Below are 21,886 nucleotides of genomic sequence, written 5' to 3'. Positions count from 1 at the left end.
ATGTGAAAGTAATAAAACACTATCCATAAGTAGCAGCAGGTGTCCAACCTTTTCACCTGCTGACATGTCGAAATGTCTTTTTTTCCAGAAGATAAGCTGTGAGATGACTGTACTGGAAATTACATTTTAGCTCCAATGAATCACATTTTCCAGCTTGAAGTCGCTCACAGTGAAGGCACTATGTGCCTGAGGACTCTTCACTTCCAGGACTAATGCTTGGAGTGGCTGGGAGAAAAAACAGCTCCAGTGGTTGTAGGGATGCATGGGTGCTGTTCAGATGTATCTCAAAGTCTCCCCCAGAAGATCATGATCATCCCTGTATTTTTAATCTTCCAGAGAATTTAACAACAGGAATTTGTGCTCCTCTTGAATATGGTACCCTGCAGACTCGGTTACAGACTTCTCCTCCCAGCCACGAACCGTCCACAGTCATCTGGGGAGGAATACTCTACAGCTATTCCCTCCTGCAGGCTCCATCTATTTTTCTCTTCCCGTTCACATATCACCTAATGCATGCTTAGCTTTTCCCCCTCCATCAGTTCTGGGCCCCACAGCAAAGTTTCTGTCCTACCTGGCAGAGCAGAGTTCCTACCAGCTTACCTCTCCCACACTGCTTTCTGGATGTGCCCACCAGTTTAATTTAACTCCCATTCCTTACTTGCCATTACCCGGACTGTAGCCCCCTGCTCTCTCCCTTTACACCTGAAAACATCTTAGTCTCCTTTTACTGTCACGCGCAGTATTGTCTAATAAAAATGTGGACATAACATCGCTGCTGCTGCCTCTCTGGGGAGATAACTACAGAAACAGTAAAGAATAACAGACAAATTGTCCTGTCTTGTCTTAATGCTGTCACGTAAGTTACCTTAAAACTTTCTTTCTATATGTTGTTTTGTCTTTCCGTTGTCTTCTATAATTTGTTGGTGATTGTAATTATGTTTTTGAATGTAAGATGAAAGGGACTTAGCTAGATGCAGAAAATTATAGTTCTCTGTGTATTCATGTAATTGAATGTTTTCCTTTTCTTGGATATTTACATGAGCTATTAATTTTATTTTCTTTTAGGTATGGAACTTGGAGCTTCAAAATAATCATTTGGCTTATTTGCAGAAGATACTCTGATTTAATTATTTATAAGAATTATGAATTGAGAATGATGAATAAACATCCATGACAATTAATAGCTTCTTTGTAGAATTCTCATATGGAACCAGATGGTCTAGTGATGCATGTAAATAGATCATTTATTTCATTTAGAAATCTGAATATTGAATAAGAAATTAGGTATTTGCAGTTAAAGACCTTACCAAATGTTAAAGCAAATTCAAAACAAAATGGGGGAATAGATTATACTCTTTGCCATATGGAAATAAATCCAGAGGCCTATTCAGAATTAACAGCCTAGTTTAACACATGATCTCATCACAAATGCTCAATATGCATGGAAGAAAAATATTTGTCTGTTTGAACTTATTAATCATCGCCTTTTACATCAGAAGTTTTTGTCTTGCCAGCCACGCAAGCTGCTGACATAAGATACAAACTTCACTGGTGGTTACTAACCTCCAATTTTCACATGACTGCTTCAAAAAAAAGTGTTTACAAATAGATCACACCACAACAAGTGACAGAGTTGGATGGGGGGAAAAAAAAAGAAGACAAAAACTGAACAGCAATGAAGGTACGTTCATTCGCTGACATGCCAGCATCACTACTTTTCAAGACATATTTTTAAGAAAAGGAAAACAACATGCATATGAAACCTAGATGCCAAGCAAATGATGCTGCTATGACATGTTTGCAAATAACCACAGCAACAACAGTCACTAAGATACCAATCACTGTGGTTTAACGGATGAATAGTACACGCATGCACTGAAGTCATTGATAAATAAACTCATGGATGCACTGTAGAACTGATTTTCACTGCCGACTTTAACAGTAGAAAACGTAAATACGGCCGTGACCTTTCCACAGATCTGTGGAGCACCAGCACTCTAATTAATTGACTCGGTATATGATACAGAATTTGTTATCGCAGTGACCCCAGAAAAGTAATGTACGTCCAGTGACAGAAAGAGCCAACTCTCATCTCACTGAGACTGTCATAAATCAGCCATCAGTGAGCACGTTACCAGGGCTAAGCAGCGCGGAGAGTCGGGATCCCCGGCTGCAGGTGGATGCTGCCAGCATGGGGAGACGAGGAGAGGAGCCCAGCCCGGCCCCACGCTCCCCCCCAGCCCCAGCTCAGCCCCACCACGAGCGGTGCTGAGCAGGACGTTAACACTTGCCTGCTGACCGGGGAGCGGTGCAGGGGCACCGCTGCTCTCCTGGCCACAAAGCAAGGCAGCCAGGCTGTGCATAAACTGAAGCTGGAGGTACTAAAACTGACACGGTTTGGGATTCAAAGGCAGAAAGGGACATGCGAGGTCAGCGACAATGAGAAAAACTGAAACAAGACAATTAACAGCGTAAGACTCGAAGCCTCTTACTGACACCTCAGATTCTCCTGGGCAGCCCCACTGGTCAGCTCCGCTTCAGGTGGCGGCAGAGCCCTGCACGCTGTGAAACGCTGCCGCGTGCTGCAGAGCTCGGTCCTAGCCCCCAGACCTCCGACCAAATCCCCTCAAGGACTCCAGAAGATCGTTGCCCTTCAAAGCCCTCTAAGAACGCAGCCTGCAGGATACAGGCAGAAAGATACAGGTGGGAGTAGAGTTTGCTGGGGAAAATTATGGTTGTTTCATATTTTTGAATATATATGGAATTTTTTCACGTGAATAGACACTACCAATTTTTATTTTTAAATTATTTTCTTCTGGGAACTTGGCAACTCTACAAGGAATAATTGTAGACCAGTGGTTTGATAGGATAAATAACAAGAAATATTGTACATTTCCTATAAATTGTTTTTACCTTCTTTTGTTGCACCTGAGGTTGGTACTAGGGGAAATTAAGCAGGACTAAGAAAAACCCATCTTATGGGACCAGCTTGCTCAGAGAACCGATAATATCGTAAAAGACCTCACCTCCATGCCAAGCATGGGTTTTCAAATGTGCCAAAGCTAGGCCCAGCATGACTAACAACTAACACCTGCTGGTGACCCTCTCGATGGGCTGTAGGAAACAGACTCAAACCAGGTTTTCTGTGGTCTTTGCCTATGTGTCGCCACGTGCTGAGAGTACAAAGAATTATGACAGATGAGCAAGAATTAGCAAAATGTTGTTCCACAAGCAGGAGAAAGATGCTGGACTTGCCCGTGTGTCACCGTGGGTTTCATGAAGCCCAGTTTAGCACCCTGCCCACTGAGCCTGTTCCTCCTCTGGAGCTGTCCAGCTTCTTTCATAATTTTGTTTAAAAAGTCTGTTTTTTCACTGTAAGCACGATGCTAATGTTTCATATGTCTGATGTGGGAGCATCAAGGCCAGAGTTCATGTACCAAGACATCTGTACTCCTAAAGGACAGTCCCAGGACTGTTTTACCCCTGCCAGGAGGTGTCCATGTGCAGGTCCCCAGCCCGCTCCCGCTGGGCAGCAGCAGGCAGCAAGCACCCGGCGCAGGGCACGCGAGCGGGGCTCACGGTGCCACACGAGAAGGGTGGCACCAGGACACACGAGGGGCACGGCCCAGTCCCAGCCCGGGGTGCTGGGAGCAGGGACCGGGGGTGAAGGTGAGTGCTCGGAGCTGATTTTGCTGGGCAGAGGGAGCTGCTCGCAGCGCAGAACGCTCTCAGCAGCTGGGAAGATTTATTTTTCTTAAATTGGGAAGCAGGAAATGATTCCCATGACTAAAGCTTTTTGAAGCCCGTCTCACATTTAATATTTAAAATTATCAGTTCCAGATATATTAACACCTCTCAGCTTTCCCATCGAATAAAGTTGGCCGTGCATTTGTAGCATAGCAACGTGCCCGCAGGCACACTCGAGTTGCCATGGGCGTAGCTCAGACGCACACCTCGGCTTACGCCAGCTTTTCCCCGGGAACAGAACAGAAAAATGCCACTGGCAGGTAAATGCAAGTCTGCTCTGGAGTCAGAGCATGTGTGCGCGCACGTGTGTGCATGCATGTGTAAAATCCAGCTTTCCTGCACCGTGGCCAACACATGGAAGTCTGATTTTCTAGGTGTTCTACATATGAGAGTTTGGTGCCTCGCACCTTGTAAAAAGCCAACAACTGCTTCTTGACTCGCATTGCCTAAAGCATTGCTCAGTTTATAGAGAGCCTAGCAGGAACATCCTTTTCCTCTACAAAGACTCATTTTCTTAGTTTTCTTTCCTCTGACGTGTAACTGTACGTGTTATTTTTATGATAGCAGAACGAAACCCCTCGGTCTGTCTCACACGGAGCTAAACCTGGTCCTTTCACAGACCCCGGTAGCACAGCTACCTCCACCTTCACGCCCAAGCTGAACCCTGCCTCTGCTCCACGCCTTGTCACCCGGATGAATTGTAATGGATTGTAAAACCCTCACTGGAGGGGGATAACATTAGCGCAAACATGTTTTACTGTAAGTATTAAATCTTTAGCAAAAGCCCTCATAATTCTTTTATATTCTATCACTAACTATAAATTAGATTTTATTACGCTTAATGGTTATAGCAGCCTTGTAGATTTGGCATTCTCTCTTTAGGTCATAATAGCCAATAATGCAGTGTTAGTTCTTCCTCCACTTCAGCTAAGAACTCTAATATGAGAAAAACAAAAACACTAAGTATTGTAGGCCTTAATTCAGGAGATGCTGACTGAAAGCAGAGAGGCTGAAACGAGGCAGGAGGCAGATCTCCCAGATGTGCCCAGTCTGCCCCATTTGCAGGTTCTCTTCCCCTGCCACCGAGCTGTCACACGCATGGGGCACTCAACAGCACTCTGCTGGCAAAATACAGTGAATGCTCGTAGACTAAAAAAATGCAACTAGATGATGACTTTGTAAGTGTTTCGAGTGCAATTTCCACTTTGCATTTTAACATTTTTCTTATTTTGATGAGTGAGCATGTACACAACATGCTTCACAACATGAGTTTCTTTTGCTCTTCAGTCCCAACTTACCTACCTCTGATATGCAATAACATTTACTTGCTTTAAGAATATTGTGGTGTTTAATTAAGGACTGTCAAGCCACAGGAGGTGCTTGATGACAAATTTTGTTATTTATTACCAGAATAAGCAGACCCTAATGAGTAAAAACGCAAATTACTGCCAATAAACTCACATGTGCAAATCCTTCTAGCTTTTGAGATGACCGTTTCACATTAATGCTGAGCGAAGCCCTTCTGCCCATTGAACTTCCCTACAGCTATCACAGCCCACGGGGCGTACACACACACATCCCTCCATACTCAGAAGGGCTTGGGGTGTGGGAAGAGTCCAACCACCCATTGCAGCGACGCAATATTCAGCCAGTGCTCGTGTTTGTGTTTAACAGCATACCTTCTTATCAGCCCTGAGAATCTTTCACTGCTTAAAGTGACAACACAAACAGCTCGACTGAAAAAAGAACTGGATAGAATGGAGGGGGAGTTAAATGCAATCGTGCAGTTCTGCAGCAGAACCAGGTGACCACAGCACACACGATCAGGGTGCCCAGGTTCACAGTCAATGATTTTGCCTTCCATGACTGTAGAAATCTGTCCCAGTGCGTTGTGCTGCCTGCATTTAAACTGAATTTGGTTTGTCCAGCTTAGGAAAGAACATCAGAGAAGAGAGTATGTCAAGGACATCAGTGCAAATTCATGAGCCAAGATATAGACCTGAAATATCTACATATGTTAGCTGCTTGAATTTCTCCTGCCAGAGGCTCCCCAACCTGCTTCACAACCTGCTGTGAAGATCGTACCAGTGCACTACTGCTACCTGTGCAAATATTTGTCTAGCTAGCCAAACTCAGGGGCAATTCTACCTGGTCAATAGACACCTCATCTAGTCTAGCCGTGTCCTCAGTTACACAGACTGCCCTGTTGAAATTAAGGGGGGTAGGTATTACATGGAACATGAGATTAAAGGCTATGCTTTGATTCTAGCAATGCTTGTAGACCTCAGTGAAGACAAACTCCCCCCTCGTCCCCCACGTCACCCCCATGTCAGGCGTTGGCCAAGCATACGCTGAAAGACTGTTGGCAAGAGATCAGCCAAGAAGGGGGCAAAACACAGATTTGAAGTGAATTACTTTAGGTCACAGGGCAGCTGCAGAGCTGGAATGGAAAATAACCTCTCTACTGTATATTCTAATGTTTTACAAGCTGGATTTCAATATTCCACACAGTCCCCTGTCATTTATTTGGTAGTGGGCCAATACAACTGAAATCATATCCTCCCTCTGTTTTGTCTCAATTTTTATTGTTTTCTTATGTCCTAAAACTTTACAGATCATTACCACTGCCATTTCGTCATCTTCACCTTCCCCTCAGTACACATACATCACAAAACTGTAATATTCTATGCACATTATTACAGTATATGCCCAAGATTAATCATGGAGAATGAACAGAAATGCTTGACATTACTCTCACTAACATGAAATAGAAAATACTTCCAGATATGCATGTGCTGTCTCAGATGTAGACGTAGCAGAGGCACTTTGCAGTATTTTAGTTGCATTTGGTGCCAGTGGGGATTCACAAGCAGCGCTACCGCTAAGGCAGACAGGGCACAGACTGTTTGTTCCAATTTTGCAGTGCTGTAAAGCAGCATTTTATCGACAATGGCATGATTTCCCTTAGCAATTGCTGCAATGAAGCTATTAGAAAGGTAAGGATTTTTAAAAATCACAGAATTAAAAAATCTTTAGTTACATAAACTGCACAGATTTTCAAAGCTTTTAACTGTAGAATGTAGATATCAGAAGGAACATGGTGTTATCTCCTTTAATTTCGAGGTTTGCGAGGGCCTGAAGTCCAGCTGGGATGATAGGAGTTAGGTCCAATGGAAATTTACTCCTATTCAAGCACCGATCACACGTGGTTTAAAATGCTGGCACTATTATTTTGACAACTCCTCGGTTTTGTTTTTAAAATTCTAGGAAAGTCTCACACATTAATAGAAGCACCTGTTCCCGAGCCAAGAGCTAAAAAGTCTGTCTTTGCAGGATGGTCTAGGCAGGAAGAATCCAATACCTGATACACGAGTGATTAACACAAATGGATGTTCTGGAGATGAAATTATTCCTCCTTTCTCCTCCTCATCCCATACAAGCATCCCCAGTTAAAACCCATGCTGTTACCGAAAGAGAAAGATTAACTTGTTTACCTATATCTCATGTTACAGACTATTTTTAGATGCTCAATATAAATTAAAAATAGTAGCGAACAATGGTAGCAAATGAAACTTCGATGCTAACGATGGCTTTGCTGTTCAGTCTTGTATAGTGGTTACTCAAAAGCGTACTCAGAGATCTTGAGCAGCAAGCCAACGTTATGCACAACTCTTTCCCGCTTGCTCTCTTCAAAAAGTTTGTTTTCACAAAGATTTCACAGGAAATAGTAAAAACCTTAGCTCATATCCCTAGATGAATCTTTTGACAGTAACTGCATCCACGGAGCTAATCCTGTCTTGAACTATAGACACAAATTTTGCATGACAGCCAGCACAGAGATGGACAGTTTTTGAAATGCTTTTCAAATGTGGCTGTGAAGTACTTACTGCAACAAGGCTGAGGGAGGAAATCCTCAAAAGGGAGGCAGTATCTAGTAACCTTCTATTTCCCCCCAGCAAATATCTTGGAACCTTCCTGCGTTTCATCATCAAGGTGTTTTTACAGCAATATTCCTGGGCGACAGCTCACGTACTCTTACTGAATGCATTAAACATTCCCATGATTTGTTAGGAACACGCTATTAGTTTTCTGATCAAGGATTTCAGTTACTGACCACAATTTTCCATTACCAAATCTGCATTCTTCACTAATGCATCCCAGAGCCTTATCTGGCACTGACCAGAGGAAAAACAAAGGCTTTGCATGCACAGATGACATTTGGGGTCAAGAGCACTTTATCAGAACGCATAGACCAAACAGAGGCAGACATGGGCGGCACACTTGTCCCGCTGTGCGTCTGGATACAGCCTTAGCCAGGGCGCTGCTGGCACGGGACCTCTTGCCCCCAGCCCTGGCCGTTAGCCCCCCTCCCATCCCACTGGTGGCCAGAAGGGGCTGGCTCCTCCTAACGTGTCAGCTGGAAGTGCTGTTCCGTGTTCTGTCGGCTGTGCATCGAGCGATAGCAGCAGTGACAGGTATATAAAAAAAGAACAAGCCATTTGTTATTTAATTAAAACCACCATCTAAGTGGCAGAGCTGTCTATGTTCGTAGCTGCTGTATGGCTGCGGTCTGGGCAGCAAATAGTTACCAGCCTATTGCGATGACTACAGAAGCAAATGCAGTATTTCCTAATTAGCTGTTTTCATAAAATTGATTAACTGTAGGCAGATAGGCAATCACCAGGAATTTATGGAAAGCTGTTTTACAGTCAGCGCATGCAACACTGAAGTCATTCGGGTGCTCGAGCATCAGGGCCGCCCCTCATGGCCATCAGCTCTGCAGAATTACTTCCTCTTACTCTGTGAAGACAGAATTTCAGAATTACTCCTATTGCTGTGCAGGACCCCTGCAGAGGGGGGACTGGAAGGCCCCTGCGCCTTCCAGCAGCTGATCTGACATACAGCTGACTGCTCCCCAAACTACAGCACACATCTTTCAAGCTGGCAGCGTTTTTTTTTTCTCCCAAAGACTCCTTCACCAGGTCTGATTCTTTTGTAGTCTTGCAGTTAATTTCGATAAAAGGAAAAGCTCAGTGTTGGTTCCCCACCCCAGCTGATTCTGTTTACTTTTTTTTTTTTAATTTCTAACTTTACTTTTCTTCTTGCTTTCTGAAGAGCTTCAATTCCCCTTAAAATTGAAATACATTCCAACTAGACCTCAGGACTTATGTTTGTTATTGTAAAAACCCCGTAATGACTCCTGGCTTTCTTATTGATGGGACCTCTTGCCAAACTAGGACTTACTCCGTGCAACAGCTGAAGTTGGCAGCCACAGCTTTCAGAGAAACCTCAAAACTTCACAGAGGATTAACTAAGGTGACATTGAGATTCAACAGCATCTTAACACCATCTGTTCCCTGATAAAATCCTCCTAGAGGGGAGAACTCACTAACTGGTTTCGCCTCAGCCTCGATGCTTTATGGCTCTCCTGCTGTCAGGAGCCGCGGCTGCCCCCCACGTCCCACCTGCGCCCGCCGCAGGCCCCCCCGGGCAGGAGCTGGGATTTATCGCCCCTGCTGCCAAGGGGGCGCCTCACCCGGCTGCCGGGTCTCCATCAGATGCGTTTGTCAGCCTCAGGAGTCTGGCTTCTTTGTCGTCGTTGTTGGTTTGTCCCCCCCAGCTAGAGCGTAGCTCAGACAAATGGACTTTTTGCTGTTCAAATATTGCACCCCAGATAGAGCTGTGCAGACACCACAGTGACAGATACTCCGGGTCTGTGCTGCTACAAGCACCACCTCTACCTGAATGCACCCCCAGAAATTATTTTCTGTTCCTCTCGGGAAGATGCTCAGAGGTCAGCGTTCCCTCAGGAGTTCAATAAAACCTGACCTGCCTGCTACCGGTCCTGCGGCCGGCACCCCGCCGCTGCTCCCTTCCCAGCAGAACCACCCAGCGCCTGAGCCGCCTCCTCATCCAATTTTCCCTTTGTGCCACCCCACGTACCTCGCCCCGCGGGGAGGGGTGAACACAACCGCTTTAAAAGACGACGTGACACAAACCGCGTGCCTCCATCGCCAGAGGTACCCGCTTCGGCCGGGTCTGCTGGAACAGCTCGCCGCGGGGTTTGTCTCGTTGTGTCCCCCGGGGAGCACGGGGCAGCAGGGTGGACGAGCTCTGCTCTGCTGCAGGCAGCCAGCCCCCCACCTCTGGCCGCCCAGGGCACAGCCAGCACCCACGGAGCAAGCACCGTGGTTAATCCTGCGGCAAAGAACCTGGGCTTCTCGCTTCTGCCCAAACACATCTCATAAAACCTGCTGGAATACAAGGAAACCATGCACCTGGGCACCTGACGACGCGGTCTTAAGTGATTTTTTTTTTTTTGAAGTTAAAGATACATGGTAAATTGCTTGCAAGTAGCAGCATTGTGGGCTGAAGAAAAGCAGTGTAGTTAACAATTTAAATGATTAGCTGAGCTCAGGAGATCCAGCCACCTCCTAAGTGACTATGAATATTCAGGTAAATATGTTTAGCTGAAATATTGAGTCATCAGCAGACACTACATGCACAAAATGTACTCCTGCCTATTTTTCATTAATTTAAAACACAGTACTGGCAGCCGGCACTCTTGATAGCTTGCCACAACACATCTGTAATATTTCTCAGGTATGTTAACCTTTCGGTGGGCTTCCTTTCCTCTGGCATGCTACAGGATGCAGAAGATAACAGCTTTGCATGCAGCACCTAAGTGTTTGTAGATAAAACTCAGAAGCTGGGGATGGAGGGAAGAGGGAGAAAAATCAAATAGCACTTTGCCTCAGACAGAAAGCTCTTATTTACCACAAGGTATTGCTCCTTGACAATGAGCCTCAAGGATTTCCAGAAAGCACGGATGGACATCCAGCCTAAGTCATCCTCCCTTTTCTACCTCAGGTGCAACGAATGCGAGCACAAATGGGGCAGCTCAGCAACGACACGGAGCAGGAGCATCGCCTTGCACCTTGCGTAGTGAGAGCAGAGGCACTGGGCAGAGAAGGAACATTTACACAGAAGTAGGCAATGCTTGAGGATTGGGAAGTGGAGATAAAGCTGTGCAGGAAAGGAATGACTGCTGAGTGGGGAGAAAGAGCAGCATTTTCATGGTGATGTTTTTCACTAAGTGCTGAGGAACAGGGAGAGATGAACTGGTCCGGATGAAGTTCCACATAACAGCGATGGAATAAAGGTGATAAATTCCTGAGGCCATAGGAATAGGCGAAAAAAGCAAAATTAGAGGCAGAGCTAAGAAAGTGAGAAGTCCGAGATGCTGAAACAAGCCCATAGCAGCCATTACAAGCACTATGGTAAGGAGCTAGAAAGGAGTGCAGGAGAAAAGCTAAATCTCCTGTCCAGCCCATTGAGAGCAAGTTGGCAGCCCCGCTCTCGGAGCAACACACAGACTGGCCGAGATATGCTCTGGGAATTGGCAAGAAGAGCTGTGTCATGTGTTTCTCACTAAACTTTCTGAAATGGGCTCTATATTCATTGTTTCAAGACATACCAGGCTTTTTATTTTTTTTAAACACATCATTGTACTGACAAATTGCTTTGAGTCACCCATTGTTACGTTGTCTGACCCCTCTGATGGATGCCACCATGTAGCGGTGCGACACGTTGCAGACAGGAGCGAGGTTGCACAGCGGTCGCCGGGGCCAACGGCCAGCACTGCAGCACACGCAGGAAGCCTCCAGCAGCCTGCACCTGGAGAGGGACGAGTGCCGCGCTGACTTGTGTCTGCTTGGTTTTGGTATTGGAGAACAGGACCAGGAGCAGCTCCTGCCCCACTGATGGCACCTCCTTAGGCGGCTGCAGAGCTGGAGCAGCTCCGGGTCACGCTGCTGCAGGGACAGGGACGCGGGGAGCTGCACCTGTGCCGAGGTCACGTACTGCCCCTGCTCAGCTCACACCAGACAGCGTGACATCAGCTTACGGTGGCTGTGAGTTGTGGAGAAAAACACCGTTCTGGTAACCCCGGTGCTCGGACGTCCAGATCTCCTGCTGGTCTCTGCCGCTCTGGTCTGGAGCAGACGCTCAAGCCGCAGTTTTCCAGCCCGCTCTGAGCAGAGGCCAATATAACTTTGTTGCTCTGGGACAGTACCAGGAAGTCAGACGAGTAAAGCAGGAGGTAAAGATGTGACTCACAGCTCAAAGGGAAAGTGTTTAATCGTTTCACTTAGAGGCCACATTCTTCCCTCTGACTCTGGCAATAGCTTCCAGCTTTAAACGCAGCAGGGTCTCTGGCAGCCCACGCTGGCATTTCTCCCCCCTCACACACCCAGGGCTGTCTGAAGGAAGGGGCATTTTCATTTGTTTTTCTTCTGAAAGTCTGTCTATTCTTCTAGAAGGGTCTACAGCTACCACATCTCTCCTAGTTCTGTGTTCAATTTGGAAGCCATGCATTCGTAGCTAAAGAAATCCCTGTTCCTGAAGGACACGGCATTTGCCAACATCAACAAATGGTTTGTGTTTGTTTCAGTAAACCCTGCCATCTCATATTTTTAATGTGCTTATGGATGAGGACCAAAGCTTTCCTTACTAGCTGGTGTAGACTTCAGGCTGCTTGTGATCTATTTCTATAGCTTGGCTGCATTAACTTCTCTCCCAAATCTCATTTCTGTTGCATGGAATTTATGCTTTTGTTCAGCTGTAGTCGTGCAACTCCAGTTCTTTCCAAGGCTGCATAAGGCCTTTGGTCATTGTGCTAAATTCCCAATAAGAAAAGCTCATCTACTGTACAAAGCCCATATTGTTCTGGAGGAACATCTTGAGTACTGCATAACCCAAACAATCTGCTGCTGCTTCTCCAAGGGCACGTTAAAAACGTGTGTGCGGGCTGCATTTTCAGAAGTAACTCTTTGGAAAAAGTTACCACCAACAGAAGCAAAGCTATTTACCTGGTACCACCTTCTAACTCAGAACTTAATGTCTTAATAAATCTCTCCATGACTTCCCACATGAACTGGCTGCAGTGGGACAGAGACCCCATACCACCTTCTCCAAGAGGGCATGAGCTCCAGATGTACTCAGGGCTCAGCACCACAGCCACTGCAATTCCAAAGAGTTTAATGACCTAAAGGTATAGGGATGGAGCTACTACTAAGGGCTGGGGTGAAATCTAGGCAATTAACAGCAAGAAAAAACAACACCTTTAAATGAATGTTTAACATACATAGAGCATTTCTGGGGAATTGGTTAGCAAGTGGTTAACCTGGAAGACTAGTCTGAAAGTAGAAGGTACCCATTGGTGAGGCTAGCTAATGCACCAGGAGAAGAGCACCATGGTGAGGCTGATGACAGCCCAGCACACAGCAGCACACAGCCAGCTTGGAGGAGAAATACTTGTTTGATCAAAGGAATCCCTAGATACTCGAAACCATTTTACTGAAGAGCAGTGAAAAAACATTGTTAAGGAGCAGAGAGTATTGATAATTAACCTCTGACACTTCTTCATAATCGTATTCAGCAGAACTTAGGGTTTACTATCAGCTTTAAAATGATCTTATTAATAAACAGTTAGGCTCATTTCACTATTGCTTTGACTTGCTTCTTTAATCTGCATTCTTCTCCCTGTCCCATGCAGTTCCGCCCACCAGCCAGCGCAGCACAGCCAACCCGGCACAGGCCGTGGTGGTATTGCCAGGAGAGCTGGGAAGGGCTACAAACCACCTCCAGGTCAAGCTTGGTCAAGCTACCCAGACACTGCTGCAAAGATTTGCCTCTTTAATGATGATTTTCATCACTAAAGCCCATGATAATCCTGATCACATGCAACAGGCTGGGTTACGTTTGACGGAGGCGAACCTCTGCGCCCGTTCCTCCCAGCTCCCCACTCGCAGCAGGGCAGGCTCAAGGGGATGGGCAGCACAACGCGGGAGCTGGAAGGTCCTTCGTGGTGGTGACTGCCCCAGCCATAGAGCCAAACCACACCTCGAGAGGCAGCTTACACACGTACAAACACAACTGCAGCAGGACCACTGAACGTTACGCCAGGGGTTATTAAGGTGAGCGGCATAAAGTCCTGCTTACAAAGGTGGCTCTGATGCTCCTCCATCCTGAAGCTAACTTCAGCCTGCCCAGAAGGGCTTAAACTCTAGCCAGGGAACTATCCCTTGGGGCACTTTTTGCTGGCTGCTGTTTGCAGAAACACAGAAAAGCTTGTTTTAGAGCAAGGCAACGTCCTTGTCCTCCCCTCCTCCCCAGCTGGACCGAGATGCGCAGGTCCCTGAGAAGCGGAGTCTGAGCGCGCGAGCAGCCCCCTGCTCGGGCCAAGGCGCCCTGGGACCACGAGGCCAAACACCAGGCAGGGACTCGATTGCTGCTAGAGAGCAACCACATTTGCATACCGAGTTCTCTACAGATTAACAGCGTTTATTCTGACATGTGGATATTTCATCTCCAGTAGTACCAAAGTGAGAGACAAACCTGAGTTGCATAATTTCATTAAAAATAATCCAGCCCTTTCTCACTACCTGCAAACTCGGGGTGCAGCATATCTGTAATACTGACTGCAGAGAAACAGCTGTATTATCTCTGATCTTTGAGCAAGCTGTGTTGTTGCACCCAGTGAACATTCGCATTACAGTCCACAAGCTCTTCTCACTTCACTCCACACATGTATCTTATTTAAACAAGCTTAGCGGTATGAGGAGTAAAGGAGAACTGGGAATAAAAAGCAGTGAGGGGAGAAGTTATGAACAATGAAGTAACAAGTTTTCCACAATCTTACATTTACTTACAAATTTTTAGCTATTTCAGGTCTGCAGGGTGCATAAATTTATGCTTAGGAATACCAGCCCACAAAAGTGTAACAATTTAGAAAAATTGTTAAAAAAGCAAATCTACAATAGAAAAGGGCAAACCTAAAAACTAAGCACATGCAAATTTCCATTAACTTCAGAAAAAAAAAATCAGGATTTTATCCAAAAGTCAGTAGAGATTTAGCCAATAAAATGGCCAAGGAAAACAAGGTATAGCTAGGAATGCCCGTAGTCTTCCAAGCACTGGTTTAAGTATAGCGTATGGATAGTACTGGACTTACTTGAACCTACTCCCACTTGGCAGGAAAGCTAATCTTTTTTCCTCCCACAGCTGTCTATATAGATGTCCTGTCTTTTTTTAAATATGTCTAACATCTAATTTAATGCCTATTAAGTGTTCCCAATCAGATATAATTTCTTTCATTTTAGGGGGGAAAAAGTGATATAGCAAAAACATAATTTGCTCATGCTACAAAAAAAAGAATATAGAGATATTCGTGAGAAGTTATTAACAAAATAAGCAGTTTCCCAGGAATGCTCGTACAAGACAACCCCCTGTGCCATGCAGCAGAATATTGCAGAAGCTGAACATAAAAACAGTGAGGGAACCCCCATAGCAGGCTTGGGCAGTGAGGGCAGTATGTCCTGCAGGGCTCAGCATCCACTCTCCAGTTCAAGAGATACAATAGCGCATACAAAATGTTCTAAGTGCCTTTGATGGACTCCTCACTTGGTCCTAACAAGGAAAGAGGAAAACAAAATTTCATCTTCCGCTGACATTATAAAGCAGGCTGTTGGCCAGCCTCGCATTTCTCACATCCAAGAGCGCAAGGGTAAATATCCCTGCCCACAAGCACCAGAGCAGAACGAGCACGCAGGACCCACAGGGTGTCCTGGCCAAGGACCTTACACCCTTTCCTTACTACACCATAAGCAAGCCCCCTAAATGACTTTTGTAAAGGACAAGTAAATGGCTATGTAGCATCGCTATGAAAAACGATGGCCTGCTTTGTTCTGATGGGTAGACTAAGAGGGCAACTCACCAGAACGTCTCATTAAAAACATTTGAACGTTTCACTTCAGTTCCAACCTTTTCAACTTTTTTTTTCCAGCAAACATTAACTAAGGTTTCAAACCAAATGTTACTCCCAAGTTTAAGAGGTCATTTTGAAAGAAGTCCTTTTCTAAGATCTTAAATTAGAAGGCTTGGAAGAAACATACCCTTTTTATGAATGGTTTTTGTTTCATAAATATTTTCCGATGGAAAAAGAGGTCTTCAAAAGTTTTCCAGATACTGCCATACACAAGTAAATGTCATGATTACTTTGGTAATTAGAAACATGACAACTCCTATCATATGTCCCCTCAAATACTGGTAACTGCACGCTGCTTTTCTCTATTCTCCCAGAAGTTTTAAAAACTGACAGCATTATTCTTCCCTGCGTGCCCAAAGCAGCTGAGCATACATGAAATAATTTTCAAACATCCTTCACAAACCGGGGGAGGTGAAAAACCCTCTCAGGTAACAAGTTTAGATTTCGCTGGGTCCACCAGGATCAGAAATAAGGCCATCGTTACTGTAAAATAAGTAGAAAGGCAGTAAGATGGTGCTGCTCATTCTCCAAGGCACGGGAGCAGATGGAGCACACCTCCTCCCCCTCAGACAGACACAGATCTCTGCTTCCAGCACGCTCAAGGAAATGTTTGCCTCCACCTCTGCCCTTCCCAATCCCACCACGGTTCACCCAAAGAAGGTGACAGCGGCCCTTCTTCAGAGAGATTTATCCAGAGCCATGGCAGACACGAGCCAGGGGCAGACAGCCCTCAGAGCTTCATCCCCGGCACTGACAAGGCAGGGACGTGCCTCGCGCCCTCATCCCGCATCCTCCCCACGGAGGGGTGCCCCCGGGAAGGTGCCACAGCAGGATCCTGCTGCCCTCGCCAGCCTGAAGCACCACTGTGATTTTATTTAGGTGCTTGTATTTGGCTCATTTTCTCCCTGAAATCCTGTGCGGGCTACGGATTATCGCTGTTCCTTGGTTTAGGCAGGGGTGACATGGTTTCTAAGTGTATTCCTTTTCAATAAAAAGGTGACAAATAAGTTTAACCCATTATCATTTGAACAGGTAATTGTGTTTCCATGAGTTATGATTCATCTTTCTCCCTCACAGAATCAAATCTGCCATTTAGGTGCCTTCCTGTGAGGTACGGTCAGGGCCTTAATTCGTTATTTCCTCTGCAAGAAGGCCTCTGGCTAGAAAACAAAGTTTGATGTATGAAACACTTCAATTTTCCCACAATATCCAAATTTTCTAGGCACCAAATGTAGGGTCAAGGTCTTTTTTCTTTATTTCCTTCCAGATATTTGAGTGAGTTTTGAGCGTGTTCCTTTTGCTTCAGGTATGTTTAATAATGTTATTTATATGACATTCTCAACAACAGTATCCAGCAAAAAAGCTAGAATCAGTAAGGACAGCATGCAAGTTAAAGGAAGCAAAACTCTTTAATAAAGAGTTGTAAATATATTTAGATGAATACACTGAACTTTAGAGATGCATGCTATGGCACCGAATATCAGTGCAGCCTACATGAAACATGCCTGGTAGCAAATGCTGTTCTGCTTCTCCAGCCCTACCCCCATTATCCCATTACTGAGATTAATACTGATATTAAAACAGCAACTGGTTGAAATAACACAGATATGTGACTTTTTGAGCCTCCTCTGCCCTGTGCTTCAATAGTATTAGCTTTGCATTCAGAATCAATACCGAATTTTCAGTACCACATATAGAGCCTCCCCTGGCAGTCCTAATAACATGTTTGTTTTAGCTAAATAATGACACTGCATTCATCAGGACATTGGTTTTCAAAGCAGTCCTGAGGGTAACGCTGCATTTTTACTAAACGCTCAATTTAAGTCCAAGTGGTTTTCTATATTACAGCATGTGTATTAGTGTCCAGCAAGGGCACTTGAGGATAGAAGGGTCACCGTATGGAGACACGAGTCTTGCTCCAGAGACCAAACATTCTTAATAGAAAAGACTGATAGAGTAAATAGGGCAATAGTTCAAGAAGCCTCTTGGTTCGGCATAAGATGCAAACATTGAAATGCAGCATTAAAATGTCACACTGACTTAAATATGTGGCTTGCTGCCATTTCTTTGGATGTTTATGTAGCTGCCCAGCACTGAAGAGTAGAGAGCACTACATTATTAACCTCTTCTTGGTGCACCAAGTGCCTGCATCTTATGTTACTGCCTCTTAAAAATTGACTCTACACAATTCCATGAGCTATGGGCTAGCATCTATTATCAGAGTGGTTTAACAGAGTAAAGCTACTAGAGGAAAAACCAACAACAACAAAAAAACAGTCTTATAGTTGAGAAGGTTGGGAACCCAGACAAGTAGGTTGCTTTACAAATCACACCATACACTTTAGTTTTCTTTCGATAAAGATGACAAGACACAGACTCCTCATGTTAAAATGGAGCTGCAAATGTCTATGTAGCCACAAACAGTTGTGAAAGCTTTGACAGATTGAGTGGAAGAGGTGGAAGTGTTACTTTAGGATAGCCCAGACTCCCAGCATCTACAAGAGGCAGAGGGCAATTCCTTGAATTTTGTCCTTGGGAATGAAGAAGGGTCATTCCCCAGGATGTCCTCAGGAACTCAGCACTGGGAGCACAGGGGGTCCTTTGGGGGCATCAGGCTGAATCCTCTTGGGACTCCAGGAGCCCCCAGGGCTGGGTTTCCCGTTTAAGAGCAGCCCCAAGAGGCCAGGGGCTGCTCTTATCCCAACCAGAGCCCCATGCCCAGGTATCAGCAGCTAAGGGTTCCCATGCCAGGCCTTATGAACAAGCTTGCCTAAGAGTTCTGCTTCTCACACAGAAAGGTTCCCCCCCCCCCGCAGTGTGACTGCTTTTCATGATGGGAGAAGGATGGAGCCTGTAGGTCATTAGGAAAAACAAAAAAAAACACTCGGGATGCAGTGCCCACTGCTCTAACCCACCCCTTGCCAACAGAACTGAGCCCACCCATCCCTCCGTGCCCACCGCTTTGGGGCCTCCTTCCCAGGCAACTTCTTGTGGCTTGAATTGCAGAAACAGCCTACTTCCACCCCTCTGCTAAGTGATTAACAGTGGAGATGCAGGATGGAGACAAACAGAGCAATTGTATAACTGCAGAGATGTCATCAACAGGAGATTTCAGAGCCTCGTGCAGAAATCACAAGTTTTACTGCCTCTTGCCCCAGAGTGCCACATCCTGCTGCACTGAAGGAAATGACTACAACAACTGAAGGCAATTTGCTGCAGTCTCAGAATAACAATCAAGCAGACACAGCATTAACGATGGCCCAAGCATTCACTGACAGAACAAAAATAAAATCCCAAACCCAGGAGGGGCTCCTCAGTGGGACAAGGCATACGAGGGGAACGTTCAAGGAGGGTAGAAAAGCCCCGCTGCCAGGCCATTACTTCTCCAGATTCAAAGCACTTCCTATCAGCAGCAGCTTCTCTCCTCCATATTTGCAATTTTTCATGCTCTTGCAATATAAACAGTAATGACTATGGGTAAATGTTAGCTTTCAATGACAACCACTGTATGTATAGATTTCATACAGTTTACTTTCAGTGTTTTGGTTAAAAGGTCAGAGTAGTGCTCAAATATTTGGAAGAGGCATGAAATTTATAGCACCTAAAAAAATTACAGTGCATAGTAAACACACATGTACCCTATTTATATGTCTATACATATAAAGAGAAACAGCATGGCTTTGGCAGCTAATTTGTTCCTGCCGGAATGCAGGACACAAGAAGCAACCTCATGTGCGCACAGCTTCACCCCTCGATTTTCTTTGTAAGCGCCCTCATTCTGTGGCACACATTAAGCTAATGCATTTTTCTGTTTACATTATCTTTATTTAATTAAATGCCACTTTTCATACAGGCATACTATTTAGCTGACACTCGCAGCTCTCCCTCTGAATCGAGGAAAACTTCCTTTCTGTGGCCCCTTCTCCAGATGTTTTTGTCCTTCGGCAGCGATGCAGGATAAACCCAGCTGCGGGAGAAGCCGGAGGCACGCTGAAGCTGTCCCCATGCAAACCACGGGCACAGCGCAGCGCCTGCCCCGAGGAGCTGCGTCAGGATGGAGCTGGTGGGGGGCAGCGCTGTGCCCCTGCCACCACGGGGCTTTGCACTTTATCACCAAGAACAGGCGGTATGAAACATGGGCAGAGCGGGACAGTCGGCCAAGGGAGAGGTTGCCACGCAAACGGGGTTGAAGCCCCGTGCCCGGGGCCAACCTGCCCTCCCGGCACACGCTGCAGCCCGACGCCCACCCTGCACCCACCTCCCAGCAGGGCTTTGCTAGGGGCTGCTGCGACGGGGGGGGAGCCGATGTGCCTGGCCTCGCTAGCACGTACAAGAGCAACTCCATGAAAGTTTAATTATGATTAATAAAAGGATTGCAGCTGCAGCTTGGATTTTGACATTATAAAGCTCATTTCTCCAGTCATTCCAAGAATGACTTAAGTTCACTGTTTGCAATTCCAACTTTGGTTCAAACACAGCACCCAGCGGTAACAAGCGTGGCCTCTTCAGAGGTTTCCTTCTGATAAAGCAGAGCCTTGAGATTTCACAAAGTAAAACAGCTGTATTTAGTGAACTCAAAGCAAGAGTGTGTTTATTATTAGTAGTAAGTGAAACAATACATTCAGATTCACAAGTTGTCTTTCCCTACACAGAACTAGTGAAAAAAACAGAAAAGTAAAAGCTTCTGACCTCATTTACTAGGAAATGGGGAAGGCTTCCAATTCTGGACAAATACAACACAAGCAGAACAATGCAAATAGATGAAGATTACCTATAAAGTCATTTGTTCATAAAATGAATATATCATTTTGAGGATTAGCCCAATTATCTTTACTATTTCTCTATACAACACATACCCCAGAAGCCACATCCTCTGTGCTTGCAGATACAGCCCTAAAACAGCTATTGCTTCTGCCCTCATTGTTACCACAAAACATAATTGTAGGCTTTTGCTCAAAGATGTTCAAGTTATCCTAAAGATTAATCAAATTGTTTTTCAGGAATATCCACACAAATTCTGAGCAAATTCTATGCCCAGCAGACTCAGCCTCTGCCCTTTATGCTGCAGCATGGCAGCTGCCACTGTGGCTGAGCTGCCACTTGTCAGTCCCTGCAACAATTTTTAAAGAGACTGATACTTCCTAGGTTAGTAAGTTACAAAGAGAAGGAAAACTTAACACTAAACTTCAGAATTCTTTGCATGGAAAGCATTTTAAAGAGCTCGTAATCAGAAGAGTGTGGTCATTTTGACTTACATCATCTCTTGCTCTTCGGATTATTTTTAGAATTTTAGTTGCCATAACAACATAAAGTATTTTACTACATGGTGCATATACCAACGTGAGTTTGTTCTTTCCTTAGTGCCAGCACAGCCCTGGCTGCTGCCAGCACACCAGGGGAAAGAAGGCTCCCCCTGCACCAGGGCACCCACAGCACCAGCGCACAACAGCGGTGCACCACGCGTGGCCAGCAAGGAGAAACCCCCCAGCCAGGCTGAAGCTGCAGTACCTTGGGCACAGGGAGCACAAGGCACTTGGAGAGGCAAGGGGCCAGAGAAGCAGACAGCTGAGGAAGAACACCAGAGCCTGGCAGGGAGCGCCCCGCAGGACGCAGCAGCCGCCCTCACCCTGCTCGCAGCAGGACACGCACAGACCCACAAGAGGGCTGCTGAGCAAGCTCCCCCCTTGCACTCTTCAGGCCTGTTCACCATCCAAAAATTTCAGACCTGTTCTCTTCTGGGTTGCAACAACCATCACACAGCCCCCAGCCCACCATGGAAGCCCTTACCTGCACCCAGGCCTCTCTGCAAGCACAAAGGGACCCTTCAAAGAGAAGGGAGCCCCCCGGCCGGCTGCACAGATAAGCACGGCCACATGGAGGGGACAGCCCTGTGCAAATGGGCCACACCTGCATGGATCGGGCACACCTGCAGCCTCTCACCCCTCTATAGCAGCACTGCCCAGCCTGTAAGCATCACAAACTGCAAACAAGCAACTAATTAGCTAACTAACTAACTAACTAACTAGCTCCCTCCCTCCCTGCTGCTGCAGCGCTGAGCACTGCTCAGGGCATGCCGTGATGGTGTCTGTCCCAGGACCCTGCAGCAGCCCGGGGCTGGGCCCACAGCGCTCTCCTCGCTGCCATCCCGCCTCGCTCAGCTCCCAGGGCATCGTCCTCTCTGCTTGCCTACCCCGCTTGCATGTGACCTTTTGAATATATATTTTCGCTAGTAAATAGCGCTGTTGCTGTAGCCACGATGACCCAAGACTATAAGCAAGGAACAAGGGGATGCAAGAGTGCCTCTTGTGCTGA

The 21,886-nt window shown here is 46.0% G+C and overlaps 1 long non-coding RNA gene across 2 annotated transcripts in view; it reads right to left on the bottom strand.

Annotated features, from left to right (window-relative positions):
• The window catches only part of LOC106032883 (uncharacterized), a 57,619-nt gene extending 36,033 nt beyond the window's left edge, over positions 1–21,586 (bottom strand). For both annotated transcript variants that reach the window (XR_010824817.1, XR_007160662.2), the window contains exon 1: positions 21,362–21,586. This is a non-coding gene — a long non-coding RNA (uncharacterized lncRNA). The remainder of the gene's footprint in view (positions 1–21,361) is intronic.
• Positions 21,587–21,886: the final 300 nt, after the last annotated feature.

The sequence above is a fragment of the Anser cygnoides genome, chromosome 14 (assembly GCF_040182565.1).
Source record: "Anser cygnoides isolate HZ-2024a breed goose chromosome 14, Taihu_goose_T2T_genome, whole genome shotgun sequence".
In the NCBI taxonomy this organism is placed as follows: domain Eukaryota; kingdom Metazoa; phylum Chordata; class Aves; order Anseriformes; family Anatidae; genus Anser; species Anser cygnoides.
This window is presented reverse-complemented; position numbering and strand designations above follow the sequence as displayed.